General features: G+C 43.7%; 1 long non-coding RNA gene across 1 annotated transcript; it reads right to left on the bottom strand.

Moving 5' to 3' along the window:
• Positions 1-15,873: 15,873 nt before the first annotated feature.
• On the bottom strand, positions 15,874-19,642 carry LOC310665175. The gene is made up of 3 exons (XR_014505235.1): positions 19,135-19,642; positions 18,496-18,696; positions 15,874-16,434 (listed from the first exon to the last, which is right to left on the bottom strand). It is a non-coding gene; the product is annotated as an uncharacterized lncRNA (long non-coding RNA).
• Between the last annotated feature and the right edge of the window lie 361 nt (positions 19,643-20,003).

Raw genomic sequence — 20,003 nt, 5'->3', positions numbered from 1 at the left:
AAGAAGTGTGACTGGCCCAAGGTCTCCCAGCAGCTGCATGTGGAGGAGCAGAGACGCGAACCCGGTTCTCCAGATTACGAATCTATCACTCCTATGAGGAAAAGTTACACTTTTTTAATGCGCCGTCTCACACTGCTTAGTGGCACAGAGTCAGCCTTGGTTCCCTGCTTCCTTTCTCTTCCCTGCCTCCTTTTATCCTCACAACAACCCTGTTGAGGGAGCATGGGTGGTGAGTTAGTGACCGGCTCAAGGCCACTCAATGAATTTCACAGCTAAATGGGGATTTAAACCTGACCCTCCCCAGTCTTAGCACAATGAAGATCCTCAAAGTATCTCTGTTTGACAGGGACAGCCCCAAATTTACAGAAGCCGCCCCGGTTTCTAATTTGATTCCAGAATGTCCCGCTTTTCCTTAGGACGGCCCTAAATTATATATATATTGGAATCTACCCAGAAGGGCTGGGGCAACAGAATCAGATGGGTGGGGTATAAATAATGAAATTATTAGTATTATGATTGTGGAATAGGACGTCCCTATTATCATCAGAGACATGTTGGAGACTGTAGATTTATGTGACCCCCGAGCCAAAGAAATAAGTAACTATGCAACCTTTATTTATTTTTTATACATTTTTTTATTAAATTTTCAACAACAAACACAACAACCACAAAGAAAAATATACACAAAAACAATACCAAATCCATAAAATGGGATTCTCCGAATCCCGTGACTCTTCTTCCCCCCTCACCTGGTTCCTTAATTTTCCTTTTCAACTGCATGTCATTTCTACTCCAAATTATTTTTTCTACCTCAAATTTCCTATACTCTTTCTAAAATTACAAGTGTTCTTAAAATCTTACCAATTTAGTAACCTGTTTACAATATTTTTGCAAGTACATAATAAATATTTCCCATTCTTTTTTAAAATTTCTTGTCACCTTGATTTCTGAGCACTATGCAACCTTTCAAAGACATCTGAAGGCAGACCCGTACAGCTTTTTTAAATGTTTGATGCTTTATTCTGTTTTTATATGTGTTGGAAACCGCCCAGAGTGGCTGGGGCAACCCAGTCAGATGGGCAAGGTATGAATAATAAAATTGTTGCTGTTGTTGAATAGAAGTTCCCTATTTTCATCAGAGAAATGTTGGAGGGTATGTAGTCTTAGCCCAGTGCTGTAGCCACTACAGTGGTACCTTGGGTTACAGACACTTCAGGTTACAGACTCCACTATCCCAGAAATAGTACCTCGGGTTAAGAACTTTGCTTCAGGATGAGAACAGAAATCGCGCAGCGGTGGCATGGCAGCAGGGGAAGGCCCCATTAGCTAAAGTGGTACCTCAGTTTAAGAACAGTTTCAGGTTAAGAATGGAGCTCCAGAACGAATTAAGTTCTTAACCTGAGGTACCACTGTACATGAAATTGACTCTCTCGGACATGCATGCGCTCATAGCTTGTTACAAGTTTCACTGTTCCCAGTGTCGTTTCAGGTGTGCAACGTCTCACATGAGATAGGTTGATTCAACCCACCGTCCAACATGAATTGGCCTGGGGTGTCCATTTGCCTCACCAATGCCTCTCCCCAGCTTTCTCGTCCACAATTATCATCGGCTTTTAATGCAGATAGTGAGCAAAGAGAGGCTCAAAATGTGAATTAGGCCTCATGTGGAAACACCCTCAGAAAGTTAAAGGACCCCTGGCAGTAAAGTCCAGTCACAAACGACTCTGGGGTTGCGGCACTCATCTTGCTTTTCTGGCCAAGGGAGCCAGCATTTGTCCACAGACAGTTTTTCCGGGTCATGTGGCCAGCATGACTAAGCTGCTTCTGGCAAAACCAGAGCAGCGCACAGAAACGCCATATACCGTATTTTTCGCCCTATAGGACGCACTTTTTCCCCTCCAAAAATGAAGGGAAAATGTGTGTGCGTCCTATGGGGCGAATGCAGGCTTTCGCTGAAGCCTGGAGAGCGAGAGGCGTCGGTGCGCACCGACACCTCTCGCTCTCCAGGAAGCTATCCGCAAGCCTTGCGCACCCGGGGGGAGTTCCCGGGTACCCCGTGCTTCACACAGGTGTCCGCAAGCCTTGCGCACCGGGGGGGGGGAACCTGCTTCGCACAGGTGTCCGCAGCCTGCCGCCCGGCGCTTGATGCACCCTGAAGCAGAGCGCCCCTCGTGCCGGGCAGACATCGGCCAGCCCCACAAGCTCGGGGGACAGCGGGGAGGCGCAGCGCCGCCACCCCACTGTTCCCCGACCTGGTTTTGGAGGGGAAATAAAGGGGGGGAATTTCCTTTATCCCCCTCCCCCCCAAAAAAGTAGGTGCGTCCTATGGGACGGAGCGTCCTATGGGACGAAAAATACGGTACCTTCTGCTTTTGTATTAACACCTGACACGCTATTTATTTCTTGACCAGCTGACACACTCTCTCCCTCTCCCTCTCCCTCTGTCTCTCTCCTGCCAGTCTCTGGGTGTGCACCCTCTTCGGATAAAGGAACTAGCTCTCCTTTCAAAAACCTTTTGTACTTTCACTCCTTTTGATTTAAAGCTTTGAGTTTCTCCTGCGCGCCTGGGTTGCCCGTTCCAGCAAGATGCATTCCACTGTTGATAGAAAGTTAGGCTGGGTTCTGGCTAAAGTAAAGTTTGTCTATTTATCTTTCTTTCAAATTGGGGATTAATATCTGTGCGGCGGTTGGCACAAGCTTCCTTTGCCATAGCAACACTCCGGGGAACATAAACTATGAGTCACAATTTCTCTGCAGAAGACATTTTTTTTTTTTCTAATTATGATTAGCCTGGAGATCTCAAAATATATTCTTGTGATCTGCATGGTTTTACTTCAGCCACTTTTAACTCCCAGTATTGGGGGAAGGAGGCCTCTCCTCAAGAGTGCTCTGATGTGGAGGGAGGGAGAAGCAGAACCCTAATTTAGGCATTTGACCATGCCCATCACTTTCGGGAGCTGAGAGTTGCAGACTGAAGCAGCTCCCAGATTTCTGCTACCTAATAAGGCTACCCCACGGGCTAATTCATAACAGCCCTGCAGGAAACCTCATTAAGTTATAGGTCCCAGCCAGATGATATGCAGCTGTAGGAGGCTCCATTCAGAAATGATCGGACTCGGTCCAATTATACCCTCATTAGAAATTGCATTTATTTGGGCCTCTGGCTAGCCCGATTCGGGGGCTCGGTGCAAGGAACAGGAGCTAACCTGCAGTAGGCAGAAAGCCTCCAGGAGTAGCTGATGAGGCTCTGCAATGGCAAACACGTAGGGTGATTAGATTCAGCAGAGCGCAGGACACCATATTGTCTAACGGCAATAAAGTCTCTGGAATCCATCGGTTGAGGCACTGTAAAGCCGGAATGCTCACAACCAACCAAAACAAAGCTGGTGGTGGAATTCAGTGTTTCCAGTCCAGCTTCTGTGAGGGGAAGGGCAATGGTCAGTTTGGTTGGGATTCTAAGGACATGAGTGGCTCCAGGAGGACTCCCCTGCTCAGTGCCTGAGGGCCCCAGTCCTGCCACTCACCACCTGGCCCAGGGCAGGGCCTGATGGGCTCTATAAAGGACTGCTGTTGCTGCTGCTGCTGCTGCTGCTGCTGGGCAGAGAGGGCTCTGTTTTGTTTTGTTTTTTGTTTAAATTGCTGCTATTTTTTACCTATGTCATTTTAAACCGTGATATTAATGCTGTATTCTTAGTTTTAGATTTTGATTTATGTGGAAATTGTTTCTCATTTGGTTGTGTGTTTTTTTGATGTGGTTTGTTTATGGTTTATGGCTTTTGTAATTATGTAAATCTTGTCATGCTGTAAGCCGCCTTGAGCATTGTTTTTTTAACTGTGGAAAGGCGGCATGCAATTAAAAAATGATGATGGCCTGGGCTTCCAGTCTCTTTTTTGGTGGGGTGTATTATTAAGAGCAGGTTTGCACACATTCTGTGTGTGGGTTAATTTATAGAATCTGTTGCAGTGACATCTCTCTGCTTGCCTCCCACTGTTGCCATTCTTCAGATGATCAGATTATCCCCAAGAGCAGCTGCGTGCGTTCAAATAAGAGCTGCAGTTGTTATTTGGTAACCTACGAATTCACTTTCCTTGGGAAGGAGGAAGACAGTAGGGTGCAGAATTCAGTCTTTACATCTGGGAAACGTAGTAAGAAACAAGGATAGAGAACTCAAGACAATCTGAGACAGGAGTAAGAAACAACTAGGGCTGGGCAATATCTGGTGAAATCTACTCGGAGTCGAGAGTGGATTTCATGCTCTTTATTCAGCTCATAGTGGTGAGGAGAAATGGAAGTTCCCCCAAAATATCTGCTTTATATACATTATTTACACAATGGGCCGCACCTGATTGGCTAATTCTGGGATTCTCCTGTAGGCCAATCAGGTTGTGGATTCACTTCCACCTGGAGCTGGATTGGGTGGTTCCTGCAGACCAATCATACTGCCGCATTGTTCTGGGACCAATCAGACTGCTGCATTCTGAATCCTATTGTTCTAGGACCAATCAGACTGCTGCATTTTGGATCCTATTGTTCTAGGACCAATTGGACTGCTGCATTTTGGATCAACTCAGTACATAACATCGGGTTTTCAACATTGCGATATATCACCAGCTAAACATCACAATATAGAGATACAGTGGTACCTCAGTTTTCTAACGTAATCAGTTCCGGAAGACCGTTCGAGTTCCAAAATGTTTGAAAACTGAGGCGCAAAGGGCAGTCTGCAAATTTAACAGAGAAAATGGAGAAAAAGACAGTGGTACCTCAGTGGAAGCCATTTGACTTCTGAGGCGTGTTCGAAAACAGAAGCATTTACTTCCGGGTTTATGGCATTCGAGTTCTGAAACATTTGTCAACAGAGACATTTGAAAACCGAGGTACCACTGTATATCACAGTGTCTGAAATAAGTATGGAGCTCTGTAGAAGCATTGGCTGGCCTCATGATTTTCACAACGTTGTTATTTTTGCATAGCACACACACACACACACACACACACACACACACGATTCGGATTCGCTAGGTCAAAAATTATGAACCCATTATCACAATATGGGCAGTTTGGGGCAATATATCACCCAGCTGTAACACACATCATGATTTGTGATATATTGCCAGGAAAAATTATGAAACCAATATCACAATATGGGCTTCAAACCAGTTTTGGACAATTTATTGATATATCACCCAGCCCTAGAAACAACCACACAGCTAGTCAAAGGGGCTTTGTGCCTTTTAAGAATAAAAATGCTTCTCAAGGTCCCTATGGTTCAGTTGGTATTTTGGAGATAGAGATTTATTGACACTGCGTCCTGGTCTATTTGTTGCAGTCACCGGACAGAGACCACAATCAGTGTGTACAAGCTGTATTTCTTTCCTGAGTTCAATCTTGGGCCAGATTGATTATCTCTGCCAGGATACAAAGTCATTCTAGGCTACACAGGGTAAGCAAAACTTGTTGGAGTGAGGACCTCTTTGAAGATTGCAAAAATAAACAAATAAATTGGGACATTTTGAGCCCCTGGGACCTCATAGACAAACGTCCAATGGCCATGTATTTGTGGTGAGCAGGCCCCAACGTAAAAGGGGGAAGAACAACAGGTGTGATTCTCCACCCCCATCGTTCAGCCCGGACCCTGAGGTCCAGCTCCAAGGGCCTTCTGGTGGTTCCCTCACTGTGAGAAGTGAGGTTACAGGTAATCAGGCAGAGGGCCTTCTCGGTAGTGGCATCTGCCCTGTGGAATGCCCTCCCATCAGATGTCAAGGAAATAAACAACTGTCTGACTTTCAGAAGACATCTGAAGGCAGGCCTGCTTAGGGAAGCTTTTAATGTTTGATGTATTTAACATTAAATAATGTTAAATACATCGTGTTTTTAATATTCTATTGGGAGCCGCCCAGAGTGGCTGGGGAAAACCAGCCAGATGGGCAGGGTATAAATAATAAGTTGTTGTTGTTGTTGGTACAATAGGAAAAAGCGGAGATTTGTAACAAGCACTTCCTTGGCAAAGAATTGGGCTTTAGTTCACATTTACAGAGTGTGCGGAAGATAGCCCTGGGTCGTTTCACCCTTTAGTTCTCTTTTCCGTCCTAGAAAAAGTATGCAAGCTTTGTAAAATTCACAAAGGGGAAGTTCCTTCAAGAAAGGGATCCAAGCACATGAGAAATGCCGCTCCCCCACATCCTCATCGTTCTTTGGAGTGGTTTTGGGATCGATGGCGAGATATGTCACTGGCATTTGTCAAACAGGGTCTCTGATATTATTGGGGATAAAAGACGCCGCTGAGGCCGACTGATCTCGAGGCAAAGTCTGAACGCTTGCCTCCCACTGTGAAAATTGAGAAGGGACTTTGTCACACGGCGTGCTTGTCGGTTTTATCGTTGCAGGCAGCCACCGGGTTCTTCAGGATTTGCCTCCAAACTTTAAAGGAACTGAGATGAAACTGACTAGAGATGCTTTAACAGACCTTTTTTTTTTTTTTTTGTGAGGGGAGACTAGTCAGTTTCACATCCCAGACCACAGAGAGCTTCTGTTCCCAGGACATTTTCCTTTTAGAGGCTTCTTAACATAGTTCAGCATTGTCGGTAGACCATGAGACTCTTAATCTTCGGGTTGTCGTTTGAGCCCAACATTGGGCAAAAGATTCCTGCATTGCAGGGGGTTGGACTAGATGACTCTTGTGGTTCCTTCGAGGTCTGCAATTCTAGGATTCTAAACCAAACCATTTGAGAGGCAGCAAACTCTTAGCCCATAAAGAGATTTGCTTTGCAGGTGGAGAATTTGCTGCTCCTCAAGTGGTTTGGGACAGCAGCATGACTATTCCTTCCCTCAACAAGGCTACATTTCCTAAACAGTCCAGTGTGGAGTGCATGTTAGATTCTGTTTCATATATACATATACATATACATATACATATATAGCATCTCATGTTGCATAGATATTGCATAGATGATGAGGGCTGAAGACCTGCTGTGGGTGGGCTTGTCATAATACTACTCCTGTGGGATTTTGATTATATATATATGTATACACAGATCGGGACAGATCGTGAAGCTGAGGCTCCAATACTTTGGCCACCTCATGAGAAGAGAAGACTCACTGGAAAAGACCCTGATGTTGGGAAAGATGGAGGGCACAAGGAGAAGGGGACGACAGAGGACGAGATGGTTAGACAGTGTTCTCGAAGCTACAAACATGAATCTGACCAAACTGCGGGTGGCAGTGGAGGACAGAGGTGCCTGGCGTGCTCTGGTCCATGGGGTCACGAAGAGTCGGACACGACTGAACGACTAAACAACAACAACATGTACACACACACACACATACAGTATATGGATGGGAGAAAGCCTGGCTCCTTCTCTGCTAACTTCCCTAACAAGCTCACTTGAGCAACCTGCCACATTTAGCTGAAAATACAGGGCATGCCTGCTAGAGCAATTTCTTCCCTGCTCCCTCTGGAATAACTGCACTCTCACAGATTTATTCAGAAACATTTGGTGCTCGGGCTGCCTTCACTTTCCTGTTTTTAGCTTCTGCCGGCCTCTTGGGATTGTTACACAATTGTTCACTTTGTAAAAGAAAGTTCCTGATATGAAGCCACTGGATGCCTGAGCTAAAGCGAGAGATTTAGCCGGCATTAACAAACATCTAAGATGTGGCTTTATACGGAATATGAACCCTAGGAAAGCCAGACTGAGACTGTGTGCTGGAGGATCCTCTCCAGGAATTTTGGGTAAAGATCGCTCCAAAATATTTTCACCGATGCATGCAATTTAATGCTTCCCTTTGCTACAATGTACACATTTCAGACCCATTTTTAAGGCTGGAGGAACCAGGAAGAAACCAAAGACTGAGAAAAGTAGTGGGAAAGGAGAACTGGAAAAAAGAAATATTTACAACTGGCAACCAGTTGGGTTTCAGATAGTACATGGGTAAAGGTAAAGGGACCCCTGACCATTAGGTCCAGTCGTGGCCGACTCTGGGGTTGCAGCATTCATCTCGCTTTATTGGCCGAGGGAGCTGGCGCACAGCTTCCGGGTCATGTGGCCAGCATGACTAAGCCACTTCTGGCGAACCAGAGCAGCACACGGAAACGCTGTTTACCTTCCTGCCGGAGCGGTACCTATTTATCTACTTGCACTTTGACATGCTTTCGAACTGCTAGGTTGGCAGGAGCAGGGAACAAGCAACAGGAGCTCACCCCGTCATGGGGATTCGAACCGCCGACCTTCCGATTGGCAAGCCCAAGCTCAGTGGTTTAGACCACAACACCACCCACGTCCCCTGGTACATGGGTAAACAAGTCTAAAAAGGCCAGAACATTTTTTTATTAGGAATGATAGATACTGAGATACCAAAGGACCAGAAAAGATTGTTTATGTATGCAACAACAGCCGCATGGATGTTATTAGCCCAGAGGTGGAAGGAAGAGATAACCCCGACCAGACCAGAGAAGAATGGCAAACCAAGTTGACGGTCTATGCTGAAATGGCAAAATTAACTGGGAAGCTCAGAAATCAAGAAGACAAGAACTTTAAGAAAGAATGGGGAAAGTTTGTAATTTATTTACGAGACCACTGTAAGCAGGTTAAAACATTAGCAGGATTTGAATCACACTTGTAAAGTAACAGAAAGTATGGATAATTTAGAAGGATAAAAATTTGGATAAGTATTGATATGCAGTTGTAAATATTATCATTAGTATCCACGGAAGGGATGGGGAGGGGGGAGTCAGGAGATTCAGAGTAATCTCAATATTTGGATTCAGCACTGTTTTTTTTGTTACAGGTTTATACTTTTTAAAAATCAAATTAAAAAATTATATAAAAAAATAAAGTAAAAAGGCCAGGACACAAATTTTCATGGCCCTCTAGCTATGGTGGCTCATTTACCAGAAGTCTTGTATTTAGGGTTAACTCTAGAAGTGTATATTCAATTCTGACCAAACTAAGCCTCCTGGAGCACTTAATACACTAAATATACTTTCTATAAACACCTGTTGGGACATCTGAAGGGCATAGAGCTACCTGTATGTGTAAATTATGATTGTGTGTATTAATACTGTGAATATAAGATGATGATTTTGCTTTGGTTTCCTCCGCCTTTTTTCTCTTCTTTTTATTCCTTTAATAAATTTGCCAAAATTTAAAAAATAATGCTTTAATGAATACTTACGATAAAGAAAACCGTCTCTTATTAAAGGGCTAGTGAAGGGTCAAGATGTTCACAAACACATGGGGTTATAATACAACAGTTTAGGCACCAAAAATATTAAATTTCAAGTGCCTCAGGTTGTTCAGTTCTTACAACACTTTTAATCTGCCGGGGGGGGGGATCTGATGTCCATTATTTATCTTTTTAAATAAATTTTATTTAATGAATTTTCAAATTTTACACATTTTTCTATAGACATGACACTGAACTCGGCTTGTGACCTCCCATCGTCCCTTCCATGATGTTCTATATATTGCCTTAAATGCTGCATATATATTTTTATTCTTAATCTATTGATTGAATCAGCCTAAATTATTATTTCTAAGTTGTTACTCATTTTTTCAAATCCTGCTTGCGTTTTCATAATATTATAATATTTCTTTAAATAGTCTACAAAATACTTCCTCCCAAAAAAAATTCTTTATTTTTATCTCTGCTGTGGGCTGTTAGCCTTGCCATTTCTGCATCCGGCATCATTTTTATAAGCCACAGTGTCCATTCTTTCTCAAAAAATTCTTTCTCCGTCACAGCTGCTAATGTTTCATGTTTAAAAATTTTATTTTTTAACAACAACCAAAACACCAACAGTGAAACCCCCCAGGCAGCTGGGTATACATAATCAATAATAACATATTCAAATCAACCATATGTACAATTTTATATACATTGACACTCCTCCAACCACAAGGTTTATTTAACTTTTAACATTTTAATTGCCCCAAATACAGTGGTACCCCACAAGACGAATGCCTCGCAAGACGGAAAACCCGCTAGACGAAAGGGTTTTCCGTTTTTCGATGCGCTTCGCAGGACAAATTTCCCTATGGGCTTGCTTCGCAAGACGAAAATGTCTTGCAAGTCTTGAGATTTTTTTCCGCTCCCCACCCCCTTTTTCTAAGCCGCTAAACCGCTAATAGCCTTTTAGCAGCTAATCCCTTAAGCCTTTAATAGCCGCTAATAGCCGCTAAACCGCTAATAGGGTTGCTTCGCAAGATGAAAAAACCGCTAGATGAAGAGACTCGCAGAACGAATTAATTTCGTCTTGCGAGGCACCACTGTAATTCAATATCTTCTCAAAGCGATCCTCCTCTTTCTCACTGACCTTAAACCCTTTCATTCTGTGTATCTTCACAGTTAGATATTCTAAAATTATAATATTATTCAGTTTTTTCCTGCTAATGTATCTCCCTTACGGACAGCAAACTGAGGTGGGAAATGTTAGGTTTGGCCACATATCAAGTTCCTGGCTGTGTAGGAACAGGAGCACAAATCCAAGCCCCACTTAATAAACGCCCTGGGCCATATTGTTTCCGTATAAACTTATGTGAATAGAAAGGATCGAGAAAAAGTGCCCGTCTCAGACACAAGAACTACCCACTTTGGAAGAATGGCAGATGAAGGTGATGGACTATATGGAATTGGCGGAAATGACAGGCAGAATCCGAGACCAGGGAGAAGAGTTGGTGGAGGAAGATTGGAAGAAATTTAAAGACTATTTACAGAAAAATTAATGAATGTTAGAATGATGTTGGATTGAGGTTAAGGGGTTTTTAGTAACAACGGTACGAAGGAATATGGAAAAATGGAAGGTTAACTGATGAAAAGCTAAAGGCATAATATATTAAGATCAAGATAAGGATAAGGCAGAGGGAAAGGATTTGCTGAATAAATAATTGAACTCGAATAGAATCATAGAATCATAGAGTTGGAAGAGACCACAAGGGCCATCGAGTCCAACCCCCTGCCAAGCAGGAATACAAAGAGGGGAGGTGTGGGGAGGTCCGGGAAGTAGGCGAATGCAAGATATATTATGAAAATTGAATTGTTTTTAATTATTTTTCTTTATTATTTTTGTATTTTTCTTTTTTCTTATGTGAAAATCTTAATAAACTATTATTTAAAAAAAAGAGAGAAAAAGTGCCCGTCTCTTTCTGCTTTCACAAAGTGTGCTTGTGCTTGCCTGTCAGTTTCTGTGAACTCTACGGCATGCACATTTTGGCTCCCTGTGTGGTCGAAGTGCGAAGAAATTTGGAAAGCAGCAGGTGTGGCTCCATCCCACAAACAGGGTGTGCTTGTGATTATTTCTCCTCTTGCAACAGGCCCCCCAAGTTGACTGTGTGAACCAGACGTTAGCAAACCCTTCTAAATGTGACGTCTACAAAATCAGGTCTCAACTGAGAAGAAATGGAAGCTGAATACTACACACTAACCTGGATCCCAATCCACTCATCACATGGGTAGGGGTGCGGTCCATTCAAGATAATGAATTCTACTGCATAAAAAGCTTTGAGCGAACACACCCAGCTCATAAGGGCATCCACAGGCATTTTTTTCACAGAGAAGGGCCTACGGCAGAGGTCAACAAATTTTTTCAGCATGGGGCTGTCCCTCAGACCTTGTGGGGGGCAGACTATATTTTGGAAGGCGAAAAATGAATTCCTATGTTCCACAAATAACCCAGAGGTGCATTTTAAATAAAAGCACACATTCTACTCATGTAAAAACACCAGGCAGGCCGCACAAAAAACCCAGAGATGCATTTTAAATAAAAGGACGCATTCTACTCATGTAAAAACACGCTGATACCCAGACCATCCGCGGGCTGGTTTTATTAGGCGATTGGGCCAGATCTGGCCCCTGGGCCTTAGTTTGCCTACCCATGCCCTACGGCTTCAGCCTAGTATACCTGAAGGAGCATCTCCACCCCCATCATTCTGCCCAGACACTGAGGTCCAGCTCTGAGGGCCTTCTGGTGGTTCCCTCACTGCGAGGTTACAGGGAACCAGGCAGAGGACCTTCTCGGTAGTGGAGCCCACCCTGTGGAACACCCTCCCACCAGATGTCAAGGAAATAAACAACTATCTGACTTTTAGAAGACATGTGAAGGCAGCCCTGTTTAGGGAAGTTTTTAATGTTTGATGTTTTGTTCTGTTTTTAATGTTGTATTGCATGGGTAGGCAAACTAAGTTTTAAAATGTCAGAATGACTGTAAAATCAGTGAAATGTAAATATCAGAAAAGTATAAATATTTTAAGAAAAAGTGTTGCAGAGATTTTAAAATTTCCACAAGCCACCTCCCTTGCCTGCCTGTTCATCCCCGCAAGTCCAGGCAAAACCGCCGCCATTCGAGGCTTACCGTATTTTTGTGTGTATAACACACCCATGTGTATAAGACTATTTTGGGAGACTCAAAATTAAGAAAATGCACTATGGATTCTCCATGTATAAGATGACCCCTTATTTTAAACTGTAAAAATTGAGGAAAAAATATAGTCTTATACACAGAAAAATACAGTATGTCACTCCCTTGCCAATGCAAGAAACAATACGTGGGCAAGACCTGCCAGCGATTCCTATCGTTTGGGGGAAATCGCAAGCCAGCCTGTCATTAAGGTATCAGCCAGCGGCCAGACATCTCAACAGCAATAAGCAAAGCCTATCAAGCTATGGAAATCGCTTTCCTCCCCCCTTGCAAACATGTCAGGGCCTGAACACATCGGGGCTCAAGCGCTCAGGTGCTCAGCGGGCCTTTATTATACAGCGGCAGCCCTGGTTTCAACATGTGTTTCTCAAGAACTGGATTAGCATGTGCGAAAAATAATGATTTGGGGAAAACGGCTTCATGTCAGCATGCACCAAGCAAGATATGAAGCTTGCCTATGTAATCATTTTTCTCCATAAGCATAAGATTCGTTCAGATTAACCATCTGCACCACTTGGAAAAACATGTACCGTATTTTCCGTTCTATAGGACGCACCTGACCATAGGACACACCTTGTTTTAGAGGTGGAGAACAAGGTAAAAAAATTCTCCCCCTCTTTGCTCAGTGCCTCTTCAGCAAAGCGGCAGGAGGTGCTGCGCAGAGAGGGGGAGAATTTTTTTCCCCTTGTTCTCCCCCTCTAAAACAAGGTGCCATTCAAGGTTCAGGTACGCAACGACCCCTCTCGCTCTCCAGGCTTCAGTGAAGGCAACCCCAAGCCTCCGGAGCACGCTGTGGAGGCTTCGGGTTCCTTTCGACCTGCTCTTTGGAGCTGGCGGGTGGAAGCCCACCGCCAGCCCCAAAGAGCAGGTCGGGGAGCAGCGGAAAGGCGCGCAGGTAAGGGAAAGGAGGAGACATTTTACCATATGGGGTGGGATTACAATGAAATCAAAAAGTTTTGGGAAATGATATACAATGAATTGAAGAAAATGTTCCATCTAACATTTGTTAAGAAACCTGAAGCATTTTTGTTAGGGATTGTAGGAAAAGACCAGGGGAAATGTCCGGGGAAATCCAGATGTATGGTAGCCCGTTTCAGAAGTGCAGATTTTGGCAAATTTCATTTAAAATACAGTGGTACCTTGTTTCTCAAACTCCTTGGTTCTCAAACACCGAAAACCCGGAAGTAAGTGTTCTGGTTTTCGAACGTTTTTCAGAAGCTGAACGTCCAATGTGGCTGTCAGCTATTGTTTCCAGGGCGCCTGCACCAATCAGAAGCTGTGCCTTGGTTTTTGAACATTTCGGAAGCCAAACAGACTTCCGGAACGGATTAAGTTTGGTGCTTTTGTTTTTGCTATTTATTTTGCGTTTTTGTCTGAGGCTTTTTCGGTTAATTTGTTTTTGTGACTGTGTGGAACCCAGTTCAGCTATTGATTGATTGATTGTGTGACTGCAGAAATGGATAAAAGCCCCCCAGCCAAACAATGACTATCATCAGTGCAGGTAAGGAAAAAATAATAATTTTAATTTTTATCATCTACAATACTGTCTTACTGATTTTATAGTACAGCACATTGTTTATTGCTTTCATTTTATGGATCTATGAGCTCGTTAGATAGTAAAATTCATGTTGAATTGCTGTTTTAGAGGTTGTTTTTAAAAGTCTGGAACAGATTAATCCGTTTTACATTACTTTCTATGGAAAAGCATGCCTTGGTTTTGGAACGCTTTAGTTTTGGAACTGAATTCTGGAACGGATTAAGTTTGAGAACCAAAGTACTACTGTACTGCCTCATAAGCACTTGGGAGACCACTGCTCCACCTCTTCCACTTAAAAAATCTGCATGTCACTGTCAACCATGGTTAGTGGTTGACTGTGACCACCTAGCTGGGCACTCTTGAGAACCAAGGTACCACTGTAGCTCAAAAACTCTCATTTTTAAGATGTTAAGGTCAGCCAAAGCTCAGCAACTTTGTTCCCCCCCACCCCCAAAAAAGAGCTCCAGATTGTGTCCAGATTGTCACTTTTTAAAATATGGCAACTCTAGATTATGGGAACTGTATTTCAACTATATCTGGAGTTTGGGTTTCCTGAATCCTTCTATCCCAACTCAACCACTGAGATCATCCGCAGGAGCATCGCTGATCGTTCCCCAACTTGGTTCGACTCATTGGACAACAGCGAGAAGCCAAGTCTTTCATGCTAATGGTCCCATCTGAGGGATGCTCTGCCAATAGAGATTCAGTGGGTGCTTTCTGTGCCAACTTTTAAACACCTGTTGACAACCTTTCTATTCCACCAGGTCTATGCAGGAAATTAATAACACATCATTCCGCAACGGTTAATTGTGTCATTGAATTTTACTCAATATTGATCCAGAGTAGATTCCAATGTAAAGTTAGCAGAGTAAAAAGTTAAACACGTTGCAGGATTCCCAAAAAATAGACCAGAGGCAATTGTATTTCATCCAGCAGACCTTTACTGCTATTGAAGGCAAATGAACATAATGGTCACAAATCCAATACATTCAGGATTGGCACTGTCCGTGAGAAATCCAGTTGTAGCAGACTTAACTTAAACTTACAATAACTTATAATAAGTCTAAACCTTTCCACAAAGCAAACTATGTACAGAACACCACACCAGAAGGAAACGAGATAGGAAGAGAAAATGAAACCCAGGCTCCTTCTGGCCTTACTTTCATAGTCAGCATGACCTTGACAGAAAGAGATAGCAGAACCAGTTTAAGCCAACTGTACTCAGCTTCTCTGAAGGAATAACCCAAATATCATGAACCTTCTGCTTGTTTCTTTCACACAGAGAAGCTTCCTGAAGCTTCCAGAACCCTCTTGAATTAAGTAGAATAGGAAAGATCTCTACACATCAGATCAATACTTTCTGCACTAAGAAATGCAAACTGACAAATTGATACCTATTTTTTGTTTTGGTTTTTTGGTTTATTATTTTATGTTTTATTGCTTTCATAAATCATAGAGTTGGAATAGACCACAAGGGCCATCGAGTCCAACCCCCTGCCAAGCAGGAAACACCATCAGAGCACTCCTGACATATGGTTGTCAAGCCTCTGCTTAAAGACCTCCAAAGAAGGAGACTCCACCACACTCCTTGGCAGCAAATTCCACTGTCAAACAGCTCTTACTGTCAGGAAGTTCTTCCTAATGTTTAGGTGGAATCTTCTTTCTTGTAGTTTGGATCCATTGCTCCGTGTCCGCTTCTCTGGAGCAGCAGAAAACAACCTTTCTCCCTCCTCTATGTGACATCCTTTTATATATTTGAACATGGCTATATCACCCCTTAACCTTCTCTTCTCCAGGCTAAACATGCCCAGCTCCCTTAGCCGTTCCTCATAAGGCATCGTTTCCAAGCCTTTGACCATTTTGGTTGCCCTCCTCTGGACACGTTCCAGTTTGTCAGTGTCCTTCTTGACACTGGCTTTTTATGCCATTGCAGTATAATTTTTTTCCTCAAATGAATACACACACAAACGTTTTGTACAAGGGAAGGTATTCGAAAACATTTTTCCACCGAGGTACTCTTGACATCTCTTGAGACTTTGGACATATAGTTGTGCATTCCTCACACATACAGACAGAGTGAAGAATAACCGCTTTAAGAATAGCCGCGTCAAGCAGCGGGCCTGATTGCAGAATGAAGACTTCCCACTCCAGGTGCTATAAACAGACGCTGCATCTTCCTTGGCAAATGTCAGGCTCAGGTGAGCTACAAACGAGTCGCAAGGAGATGCCCGCAGAAGGAAAAATGGAAATAGTGGGAATGTTCTCCGCGCTCAGTAGTTTCTGCTTCAGGCTCATCATTTTCATGGTTTGAAACTTGCCCTCGCTGCACCTTTTAATAATGACACGAATACTGAGCACAAATGAGCATGAAGGGGCTTGTTGTGTTTCTCCTGATCATTTCGGGTTGTGTCGCTCCGAGGATAACAGCAAATGCACAGCTCAGTAGAGTAGCCTTTTGCAGTATTGCTGTTTGGCCAATTTCTGAATGGGCCATTCAAAATTGGGAGAGAGAGAGAAATATTTAGCATTTATATACAGGTTTGGACAGTTCACAGGCTTGTTGTACTTTCACTTGACCCATATTTTGACTATATTGTGTAATGATTACTTCCCATGCGTCTGAGACCTTTTCTTGTTGTTCCACAGCTATAGCTTGCCAAAATCCAATCTTACCTGCTGAATCAGATCTTATTGAATGCCTGGAAAATCCAAAGAGAGATTTAGCTGAGCTGAGCTTCAATTCAGCAGGTAAGAGTTCCCAAATGTTTCATGGCAATCCTTACAAACACTCCAATAAGCTAGACATGTATTGTTATCCCTATGTTGGAGGCAGAGGACTCAGGCTGCAGGAAAAGAATATGAGAGGAACCTTTCTAGATGAAATCAAGGGTGGCTCTAGCCTACTCTCCTGTCTCAGAGGCTAGACTGGTGCCCCGGGAGGCTCATAAATAAGGTCTAAATACAATATTTCCACGCACACCCTCTGTGCCCACAACATTGGGCATTCAAAAGCCTCTTCTAACTGCCAGGACAAATACCATATTAGTCCAAATATAAGCAGCCCCCAAATATAGGCCGCACCCCTAAAATAAGATCTCTTAAATCACAATTTCTGCACTTATAAGAGGGAAGTTACAGGCCATACTCAGGTTTAATAATAATAAATTTTATTTATACCCCACCCTCCCTGGCCACGGCTGGACTCAGGGCGGCTTACACTGAATATAAATTACAATAAAACATAATAAGGGGGGAAACAGTTAATTAAAATACGGCTTAAAATACAGCTTAAAATGCAGCCTCATTTTAGTAGCAGCCCATAAATCAAAACCATAAAGGGAGGAAACATCAGATATTCACCCAAGCCAGCTATCCATGCTGGTCCTACATGGGCCAGCAAAAAAGCCAAGGGAAAATTTATATGCCAAATCCCATAAAAGGGGTCAGAGTGAGTCTAAGCCGAAGGCCAGGTGGAACAGCTCCATCTTGCAGGCCCTGATGAAAGATGTCAAATCCCACAGGGCCCTGGTCTCTTGTGACAGAGTGTTCCACCAGGCCCTGGCCCTAGTTGAGACCAATCTAACCTCCTGGTTCGCAGCTCAGTCTGGTAACCAATATGCAGTTTGGAGAGGGATAGCCTTGTTGCTCTGTTGTAGCAGGAACAACAAAAGAGTCTTGTGCACCTTAAAGGTTAGTCTTGGAGGTCTTGTTTATGCTAGAGGCACGTTTTCTTTCCCATCACACAGCCTCAGTCACTCACTAAAATCGTTGAAATGGCAGCCCCTAAGTGGTGGAATTTCTTCCCTACACCACTATTATTATTTTTTCTTGGAATCATAGAATTGTAGAGTTGGAAGGGGCATCTATTAGCACCATCAATGTGCAGTTTTCAATACTGCATTTTCAAATTGCTAAAACCTGCACCAAGAGCTCACAGTTAAGTGAGGGTGAGAAGTCTATACCATGCTCTTGGTACCCATGGTCAATAATATTTTGGCATGGTGGTTTGTTGAGCTGTTTTTGGATTGCAGATTCAGGAAGTTAGCCGTGTTGGTCTGATACAGTCAAAATATATACCATATTTTTTGCTCTATAAGACTCTCTTTTTTCCTCCTAAAAAGTAAGGGGAAATGTGTGTGCGTCTTATGGAGCGAATGCAGGCTGCGCAGCTATCCCAGAAGCCAGAACAGCAAGAGGGATTGCTGCTTTCGCTGCGCAGCGATCCCTCTTGTTGTTCTGGCTTCTGAGATTCATATTTTTTTCTTGTTTTCCTCCTCCAAAAACTAGGTGCGTCTTATGGTCTGGTGCGTCTTATAGAGCGAAAAATACGGTAAAATAATATACCTTAGATACCTTAGAGACCAACTAAGTTTGTTCTTGGTATAAGCTTTCATGTGCATGCAAACTTCTTCAGATGCTTCTTCAGATATCTGAAGAAGGGTGCATGCACATGAAAGCTTATACCAAGAACAAGCTTAGTTGGTTTCTAAGGTGCGGCTGGACAATTTTTTATTTTTTTAATATATTTTTTCAGATGGGTACCTGTGTTCCTCCTGTATCCTCCCTTCCTCAGTGGTGTTACCTGAAAAATCAGTAAAAACATACTTTTTTAAAAAAACAACCAATGATGTTGTTGTAAGTAACCTCTCTCTAAAGAAGAGATGGGTGGGGCCCACTTAAATCAGGACCATGGAAAGCTCCCAATGGAGAATCCATCTGAAACCTTAAGAAGGCTGGCTAAGCCTGTTGTTGTTTAGTCGTTCAGTCGTGTCCGACTCTTCGTGACCCCCTGCATTAGAGCACGCCAGGCACTCCTGTCTTCCACTGCCTCCCGCAGTTTGGTCAAACTCATGCTGGTAGCTTCGAGAACACTGTCTAACCATCTTGTCCTCTGTTGTCCCCTTCTCCTTGTGCCCTCCATCTTTCCCAACATCAGGGTCTTTTCCAGGGAGTCTTCTCTTCTCATGAGGTGGCCAAAGTATTGGAGCCTCAGCTTCAAGATCTGTCCTTCCAGTGAGCACTCAGGGCTGATTTCCTTAAGAATGGAGAGGTGTGATCTTTTTGCAGTCCATGGGACTCTCAAGAGTCTCCTCCAGCACCATAATTCAAAAGCGTCAATTCTTCGGCGATCAGCCTTCTTTATGGTCCAGCTCTCACTTCCATACATCACTATGGCTAAGCCTACACTGCTGAAATTAGCCTTGGGGGAGCTAGCTATGCTTCCTTAAAAGACCATTGTCGATTTTCCACAACCGACAGTTGTCTGAGAGGTGGGGGGCATGTTGCATGGGTCTTGGCTTCTGAGTCTGAGGGAGGCGAAAAGGGCCACATTCTCAGACTGGAAGGGCTTACGAAGAGCCCTTATTCCTTGTATCGCATCCTCATCTGTGTCTTCCTCAGGGTAAGGTGGCAAGAAAGTCCCTGAAGGCCTCATCTGCAAAAGAAAAGATGAAGAAAAAGCAGGTCTGCTCAACATGTGCAGTAAAATGAGGGCAGAATAGACCATACAACTGCAGGGGTGGGGTTGGTTTTAAATAGCTTGCCCATGTGCCAAGCTTCCTGCAAACATAAAATAAGTGTGGCAGCTGTGCATAGGAGCCAACTCCCAGGGGCCGAGGTCCATTTGCCCCCTCCCCCCAAAAAATAAAATATTTGAGGGGGCTGGGGGGCCCTACAGTTGATAGGTAAAGGTCCCCTGATCATTAGGTCCAGTCGTGGCCGACTCTGGGGTTGCGGCGCTCACTTCTAGCGAACCAGAGCAGTGCACGGAAACGCCATTTACCTTCCTGCTGGAGGGGTACCTATTTATCTACTTGCACTTTGACGTGCTTTCGAACTGCTAGGTTGGCAGGAGCAGGGACTGAGCAACAGGAGCTAACCCCATCGCGGGGATTCGAACCACCGACCTTCCGATCAGCAAGCCCTAGGCTGTGTGGTTTAGACCAAAGTGCCACCCGCGTCCCATTGTGCGTGCTGCATCATGTGATTGATTATGCAGGGTGGGGCTTCCCTGTCGTTCCCCCCCCCCCAAATATTTTATTCAAATTGGC

This window comes from Podarcis tiliguerta (genome assembly GCF_965153285.1).
Source record: "Podarcis tiliguerta genome assembly, chromosome: 1".
Classification (NCBI taxonomy): Eukaryota; Metazoa; Chordata; class Lepidosauria; order Squamata; family Lacertidae; genus Podarcis; species Podarcis tiliguerta.
This window is presented reverse-complemented; position numbering and strand designations above follow the sequence as displayed.